This window comes from Schistocerca nitens, chromosome 6, assembly GCF_023898315.1.
Source record: "Schistocerca nitens isolate TAMUIC-IGC-003100 chromosome 6, iqSchNite1.1, whole genome shotgun sequence".
NCBI lineage: Eukaryota > Metazoa > Arthropoda > Insecta > Orthoptera > Acrididae > Schistocerca > Schistocerca nitens.
Window position 1 is genome coordinate 707,287,001 of NC_064619.1, and position 9,226 is coordinate 707,296,226.

At 46.1% G+C, this 9,226-nt stretch overlaps 1 pseudogene; it reads left to right on the top strand.

The window, feature by feature from the left end:
- The first annotated feature begins 8,835 nt into the window (after positions 1-8,835).
- On the top strand, positions 8,836-8,953 carry LOC126191848 (5S ribosomal RNA; annotated as a pseudogene).
- The last annotated feature ends 273 nt before the right edge of the window (positions 8,954-9,226 follow it).

Here is a 9,226-nt window from a genome sequence, read left to right on the forward strand (position 1 = left end):
TCTTGTAGAGAGCAACCCGTGTGATTCTGTCAAAACAGGCTATCATGAATTAGGAGAACTGCTTAGTCAGGTTTTCTCCTGTCTCTTGTAACCCACCAGGAACAATAACTGCACTGATTATGAAGAAACGAGTACTGTATTTGACGACAACTATTCCTGAAGAGCACTTACAGTAAAGGTTCTAGCATTTACAATTTTATAGCATTGTTTAAAATATTAATACCTAAATTAAACAAAGAATTTCCATTGTGTAATTGGTTCTAGAGGTAAACAAAATCGCCGAGAAGGAAAATGGTGAGATAAAATGTTTAACATCCATTTTTAAATCCTCACGGAAGAAGAAACATTCTGCACTAAATTAAAGAAATATTTCGGAGACGAATGCTCAGAGATTGGATTATACGCAAGTAAAAGCCTCCAGACTTCTCTTACTTACTTAGCTAAAAATGCTGGCTTAAATTTTCAACGAACTGATCAGAAGTACCCGAGACCCTATGTATTGCGGGACTTACCACTACATGCCACGAGAACCGGATCTATCAGCGTAAAAGGAGGCAGGGACTCTTGGAGTAGTCATGAAGTGTATTTGCAGTTGAAGGTATGGACACCCATCAGCTGTGTAATGGACTGACAACAATGAAAATTTGTGCCGGACCGGGACTCGAACCGGCTTTGTCGCTTATCGCGAACGGTCGCCTTACATCTACATCTACATCTACATGATTGCTCTGCAATTCACATTTCAGTGCTTGGCAGAGTGTTCATCGAACCACAATCACACTATCCCCCTACCATTTCACTCCCGAACACCTCGCGGGAAAAACGAACACCTAAACCTTTCTGTTCGAGCTCTGATTTCTCTTATGTTATTTTGATGATCATTCCTACCTATGTAAGTTGGGCTCAACAAAATATTTTCGCCATCGGAAGTGAAAGTTGGTGACTGAAATTTCGTAAATAGATCTCGCCGCGACGAAAAACGTCTTTGCTTTAAGGACTTCTATCCCAACTCGCGTATCATATCTGCCACACTCTCTCCCCTATTACGTGATAATACAAAACGAGCTGCCCTTTTTTGCACCCTTTCGATGTCCTCCGTCAACCCCACCTGGTAAGCATCCCGCACGGCGCAGCAATATTCTAACAGAGGACGATCGAGTGTAGTGTAAGCTGTCTCTTTAGTAGACTTGTTGCATCTTCTAAGTGTCCTGCCAATGAAACGCAATCTCTGGCTCGCCTTCCCCACAATATTATCTATGTGGTCTTTCCAACTGAAGTTGTTCGTAATTTTAATACCCAGGTACTTAGTTGAATTGACAGCCTTGAGAATTGTACTATTTATCGAGTAATCGAATTCCAACGGATTTCTTTTGGAACTCATGTTTATCACCTCACACTTTTCGTTATTTAGCGTCAACTGCCACCTGCCACACCATACAGCAATATTTTCTAAATCGCTTTGCAACTGATACTGGTCTTCGGATGACCTTACTAGACGGTAAATTACAGCATCGTCTGCGAGCAACCTAAGAGAACTGCTCAGTTTGTCACCCAGACCATTTATATAGATCAGGAACAGCAGAGGTCCCAGTACGCTTCCCTGGGGAACACCTGATATCACTTCAGTTTTACTCAATGATTTGCCGTCTGCTACTACGAACTGCGACTTTCCTGACAGGAAATCACGAATCCAGTCGCACAACTGAGACGATACCCCATAGCCCCGCAGCTTGATTAGAAGTCGCTTGTGAGGAACGGTGTCAAAAGCTTTCCGGAAATCTAGAAATACGGAATCAACTTGAGATTCCCTGTCGATAGCGGCCTTATCTGTGGACTATCCGAGTACAACTTACGGCCAGAACCAAACTTTCGTAAGTCTTCATGCACGTGTCTATACAACCTGCACTCCTACATTCACTATGTATAGTCTCGTATAGATGAGAGATATTATTCGAAAGTCACTAGCCAGGTGTCTGCGGAAAATACGAGACTTCAGTGTCTCTTTCGTCAGCAGAGAAACAGGAAAAGAAGAGTGGATCGCGAAGGAGAGTTCAGTGACAGCACGTGGACTACTCACCGGATGTCACCTGAGTATCATCTCCATCAGGGACATTTCAATCCTTGTAAAGCTGATCAAGTGATTGTGGAGTGGAAACGGGAAGCAACAACCGCAGCTAAAGGAAGAGGAGCATTTCAGAGGGCGGTTCTAAAGATTCGCATGCAATCCGGTGAAGAACTCACCCCTGAGTTCAAAATTTCTACCAGCAGTCCAGCTAACACAGTGACTCCACAAGGAAATAAAAATAATAGGGCACAGTTGTCGAGCAGCTCCATGGAAGCCACACATTTCTGTACTCACTTGGTGTAAAGGGTGACGACATTGGACAGTGGATGATTGGAAACGGGTGATCTGGAGTGACGAGTCACTATGGCTGTGCAGTCGAAGGGTTTGGGTTTGGGGAATACCTGGAGAACATTACTTGTCATCATGTGCAGTGCCAAAATTGAAATGTGGAGGAGTTAATGATAAAGAATTTTGATGTTTTTAGAATGTGGTTCCCATGTTGCGCTCAAGAAAACGCTCAACGTGCAAGGCGATGAGCACATTTTACATTTTTACATCACTGTTTACCGTTTACATTATGGAATAAGTTATGAGACGATGGTTGTTTGTGTCAGCGTGATGATGTACTCCGTCACAAAGCAGCATCTGTGAGCAATGGTTTGTGGACAATAACTATGTGTCCTGCCCAGAGTCGCAACCTGAATCCAATGGAGAACCTTTGGAATGATTCAGAACGTCGACACTGCTCCCGATCTCAGCGTCCAACATCGCTCTTTATCTGGTTCCCGATCTTGATGTAGAATCGGCTGCCATTCCTCGACACACATTCAGACACTTTATTGAAGGGGTCCCCAGCAGAGGTCAAGCTGTCATAAGGTCAAATGAAGAAGGGACCCCATATTATTGCCCACTAACAGATGCCAGAGTACTTCTGAACAAATAGTATATCTATGACTCGTCGAGGGGTTGGTGTGTTCTCGGTCAAGAGAGAATGTTTTCTGAAACCAAGCATGAGCCACAACTAGCGCCAATTGGAAGCTGCTTTCACTAGAGGCAATAATAACCAATAAATAATGGAAAAAAAATCACAAGCGTAAGACACCTAGGGTAATGCATCTGATGCGATTTATGGCATAACGACCATTTAAAACTAATTGCAGATAATGCAGAGGGTGGTCTGAAATTCAATGGTAGAATCTGAAGGAAATATAATTCACCCGCAAAGGACAAAAACTTTTTTCTGCTTATTCTTGAATATTGATTGCCACACTTGGGCGTTCATCAGGTAGCAATAAAAATAAACTTTTATTTTATTAAAAAAAAGAAATCTCTCCCCCTTTCTAATACACACACACACACACACACACACACACACACACACACACACACACACATATTCACAAAACAGTTGACATGCACAAAACAGTTGAATGTCGGTAACACTTAGAAAAACAAGTGAATCTCTGTATTAAAAAGATGGCAGTTACAGTGATGTGTAACGTAAACGGTGAACTGAAAGTGAACTGTAAGATGTCCACCTGGGTACCAGATGAGAAAAAGTAGTTTGCTTAGATGCACTGAATTGGAAGTTACCTGTAAGTACCTTTCCATTTCATAAAAAGAAAGTTAAGGGACTTATTTTAAATCTATATCATAGATGTGAAACCATAACCTATGTGTAAAAAGGACAAATCATGTAATATTTCAGGGCACCCACTGAAGATGCCTTGTAAAAAAGGTGAAACACGTCTGGGAGCATAAATAAAAATAATAATTTCGATATGCAGCATGCAAAAAAAAGCATTTTCTTTGAAACAACTGTAATTTATATACAGCTGCTGCGAAAATGGCCACTACAAGAAACGTGTTAATGGAGGGACATTGATTTTCAAAGAAAAGCAGCACATGCCTTCGTGGATTCGTTAATCTGCAGTGGTGTAGGCGAGTGGCTCACTGCTCTAAGTTGAAAGGTGGCCAGAAAGATAAGATGAAGGCAGCCAGAGGTGACAGCTAACTGAGTTCCAAGTTAGACAGTTGTAAAAACTACGCTTCCACGGGAGCCGTTCGGCGCCGACTGATGAAACTCAGGCTGGGATAGGGTGGCGACGGTGCGCCGGTGTCTGCGCTTCTCGTCCACGGGTCACGGCAGCGACCTTTCTGTGGCCACCGTCACGAAGATAGGCACCTCAAGAGCATTCACAGTCCTGCAGCACTGACAGTTAGTGGTAATTCCAAAGTTAGTAAATATTTCTAGAGAAAATGAAGTATTTAACATCTCTGTTTTTAATCCAGAATACATGAGGTACTTTACAAAAGAAAATTGTTGCCAGCTACTACGAAAATAAATAAAAACGAAATAAATAAATAATACCTTTTTTCTTCGACTTAATTGGGCTGAAATTAATACATAAACATTCTCATCGTTTGTAGATAGTTGTGATACACTCCTGGAAATGGAAAAAAGAACACATTGACACCGGTGTGTCAGACCCACCATACTTGCTCCGGACACTGCGAGAGGGCTGTACAAGCAATGATCACACGCACGGCACAGCGGACACACCAGGAACCGCGGTGTTGGCCGTCGAATGGCGCTAGCTGCGCAGCATTTGTGCACCGCCGCCGTCAGTGTCAGCCAGTTTGCCGTGGCATACGGAGCTCCATCGCAGTCTTTAACACTGGTAGCATACCGCGACAGCGTGGACGTGAACCGTATGTGCAGTTGACGGACTTTGAGCGAGGGCGTATAGTGGGCATGCGGGAGGCCGGGTGGACGTACCGCCGAATTGCTCAACACGTGGGGCGTGAGGTCTCCACAGTACATCGATGTTGTCGCCAGTGGTCGGCGGAAGGTGCACGTGCCCGTCGACCTGGGACCGGACCGCAGCGACGCACGGATGCACGCCAAGACCGTAGGATCCTACGCAGTGCCGTAGGGGACCGCACCGCCACTTCCCAGCAAATTAGGGACACTGTTGCTCCTGGGGTATCGGCGAGGACCATTCGCAACCGTCTCCATGAAGCTGGGCTACGGTCCCGCACACCGTTAGGCTGTCTTCCGCTCACGCCCCAACATCGCGCAGCCCGCCTCCAGTGGTGTCGCGACAGGCGTGAATGGAGGGACGAATGGAGACGTGTCTTCAGCGATGAGAGTCGCTTCTGCCTTGGTGCCAATGATGGTCGTATGCGTGTTTGGCGCCGTGCAGGTGAGCGCCACAATCAGGACTGCATACGACCGAGGCACACAGGGCCAACACCCGGCATCATGGTGTGGGGAGCGATCTCCTACACTGGCCGTACACCACTGGTGATCGTCGAGGGGACACTGAATAGTGCACGGTACATCCAAACCGTCATCGAACCCATCGTTCTACCATTCCTAGACCGGCAAGGGAACTTGCTGTTCCAACAGGACAATGCACGTCCGCATGTATCCCGTGCCACCCAACGTGCTCTAGAAGGTGTAAGTCAACTACCCTGGCCAGCAAGGTCTCCGGATCTGTCCCCCATTGAGCATGTTTGGGACTGGATGAAGCGTCGTCTCACGCGGTCTGCACGTCCAGCACGAACGCTGGTCCAACTGAGGTGCCAGGTGGAAATGGCATGGCAAGCCGTTCCACAGGACTACATCCAGCATCTCTACGATCGTCTCCATGGGAGAATAGCAGCCTGCATTGCTGCGAAAGGTGGATATACAGTGTACTAGTGCCGACATTGTGCATGCTCTGTTGCCTGTGTCTATGTGCCTGTGGTTCTGTCAGTGTGATCATGTGATGTATCTGACCCCAGGAATGTGTCAATAAAGTTTCCCCTTCCTGGGACAATGAATTCACGGTGTTCTTATTTCAATTTCCAGGAGTGTACATATTCTATCGTCGAAACGTAAACGTCTGTATTGCGACATATAAAATAAAATACTGCAAGAAGTGCGAAAATGTTCGCCTGGGTAACTGTCGTCGTTGATGAATTTGCGTTCTGCTGGACCTTGTACAAACTTCAAGAGATTCAGTCTCTGAGAAGAGTGTGCAGCTAATTTTGGAAACATCTGAGACATCATTCTTATGTCGTATCAAGTATGGACGGATTTTGTTTACGAGAGACTCAGTGAGCGATAGCGTGACAGTACTTGTATTCTGCCACCTTGATTTTATTTCCAGTATCTTAGCACGAGCAACAATATTCCCTACTTCACGATTTTTTTTAAAATTTGCAGTTCTTACTGAACTCTCGTCACTGCACCCATCACCCAGATCGACGATAAACGCGATGTAAAAGTAACCGCAGGAATGTTCACGGTAATATTCCCGTTGAACTCGAGCAAAATACATTTGTGAGCGTGATTTTGTGACATTACAAGTTTTATTGAAGAATACTACAGGACTATTGCCCTCAGCACGCAGTAACTGCATGTCACACAAAACTTTGAGCTTGCTGTTGCAGTGTCTTTGAATTCCACTGAAATAATTTTTCCACCATCATACTTTCTCAATCAAAAATCAAGTGACTGGAAGAAACAAAGACCGAAAGTTCCTGAACCACAATACTTGTTCACCGGAGATCACTGTGTACTTTTCTAGCCATCACACACTCTCCTCTGTTGTAGTATCGAAGTTTTTCGCACCAAATTTTTGTTAAAATCGTTAAGTTCTGCAATTTCTTTTTTCATTAATATACCTCTCTTGGAAAACCACTGTTATTAGGGAAAACATATGATTCGGGAAAACTACAATCTTTTGTTGCCACTTCATTGCATAGATCAGTAAAACGACTTCATCACGTCTGATACGACAATTTTTGATTGGTTTAGAATGTTTTTTTTCGCCACTTACGCACACCAACCAGAGTAGCACCATGCGTAGGCCAATGCTCCTGCATTTTGCTCACTACCGAACACACATCGCTGTACCGTTACATGACAGACTGAAATCACAAGTGAATACACGACATCGCACAGAAACCCGGAAAATTCATCTGGCTCTGACCTTCTGCATTAAAAGTGTACATGGTGACATCAAAGCTTTGAGGCGGGCGAATCACAGCGCCTGCCGCCGGAGTACTGCAGGGAGCGGCTGTGGCCTTGAGGTGAATACTACCGGGACGCACACTACAGCAGCACATTCCAGTTCTCGTACAGAAGGCGGCGGCTATGCGTTCTTAACTATAAACAGACACTCGCCCATCTGCAGTCGGCAGTGTTGTCCAAGCGCGAATCATGGACGCATGGCTGAAGAGCGTAGAATGGCGCTGCCTCAGCAGAGTCTCTTGGCTGAGAGGACCTTGGTTTGATCCCCGGCCCATCGAGACTGCAGGTAGCGACTCTAAGCCCAGCTGTTCGTTCGATACACGACAGACCGAGTGTTGCTGAGGCTGAAGTCACGCACGCGACCTGCCGAGCCTCGCCGAATCATGTCGAAAGCCTGCTGTTGTCCCATCTAACCTGCACCGTTGCGATTCTAGGCGCTTCAGTCTGGAACCGCGTGACCGCTACGGTGGCAGGTTCGAATCCTGCCTCGGGCATGGCTGTATGTGATGTCCTTAGGTTAGTTAGGTTTGAGTAGTTCTAAGTTCTAGGCGACTGATGACCTCAGAAGTTAAGTCGCATAGTGCTCAGAACCATTTGAACCACTTTGCACCGTTGCGGAGTCACTGGCACTGCGTAGTGCTGAACCAGTGTGTGTCGGCAAGTTCAAAAATGGTTCAAATGGCTCTGAGCACTATGGGACTTAACATCTATGGTCATCAGTCCCCTAGAACTTAGAACTACTTAAACATAACTAACCTAAGGACAGCACACAACACCCAGCCATCACGAGGCAGAGAAAATCCCTGACCCCGCCGGGAATCGAACCCGGGAACCCGGGCGTGTGTAGCGAGAACGCTACCGCACGACCACGAGATGCGGGCTGTCGGCAAGTGCCTGGATTTAAGAACTGGGTTCGGGGTCGAGCCCCTATCGTTGAGATTCAGTGAGAGAGTGCCGAGTAGAATCCCATCTGAATATGTTTCGTAACTATTAGATCTACAATTTCTGCCGTTTTTTCTCATAGTTCGAGGCTTAGTTGTGCAAAACGTACACATCATCTACGATTCAAAGTGTTAGCCATCGCTGGCCACCGCTTTCTGCCACCTTCGGGCAGTATACGGATCCCTTGGTGGAAGAGCTGGGTATCTTTTGAGGAGATCCATGAATCGATCCAATTTTGCACTTGTTCATATGACCAGGTCGTGTGTCATTGATCCAAGAAGGGGGTAGTCCGAGGGAGCAATGACTGCAGAATGCGGCGGGTGGGGTAGGTCTTCCCATTTCAATGTTACCGAGTATGTTTTGACGGATTTTGCAACTTGCGTTCGAGCATTGTCGTGCTGAAAAATCACCTTTTCAAGTCAACCGCTGTAATGTGGCCGCCTGTTTTTCAGAGCTTGTTTCAAGCGCACCAGTTGCTTTCGACAATGATCTCTTGTGATTCTTTCCTTCAGTTTCAGCAGCCTCTAAAATTCTTCCGCCGCCATGCCGGTCTTTGTCATCCAAGTTACCAATCTTGAAGCGTTGAAACCACTGTCTGCACGTTCTTTCACTAATAGGTGCCTCACCATAGGTCTTACCCAGCGTTTTATGAGACTTAGTCCAGATTTATTCACGCTAAAGCAAAAAATTGGATCTGCCCGCAAACGACGAGAATTGGTCTCGTAAGTGGACACATTTTATTGAAAATAACTGTATGATGTAATCACGAAGCGTTTAATATTTTAATCACGCTATGTTTACAAATGCTAACGGCCTTGCCGCAGTGGCAACACCGGTTCCCGTCAGATCACCGAAGTTAACGGCTGTCGGGCTGGGCTAGCACTTCGATGGGTGACCATCCGGTCTGCCGAGCGCTGTTGGCAAGCGGGGTGCCCTCAGCCCTTGTGAGGCGAACTGAGGAGCTACTTGATTGAGAAGTAGCGGCTCCGGTCTCGAAAACTGACAAAACAGAGCGGTGTGCTGACCACATGCCCTTTCGTATCTGCATCCAGTGACACCTGTGGGCTGAGAATGACACGGCGGCCGGTCGGTACCGTTGGGCCTTCATGACTTGTTCGGGCAGAGTTTAGTTTTTAGTTATGTTTACGAATGCCTACGCTTATTGTAGGACATTTACGACATACCATCTGCATCAC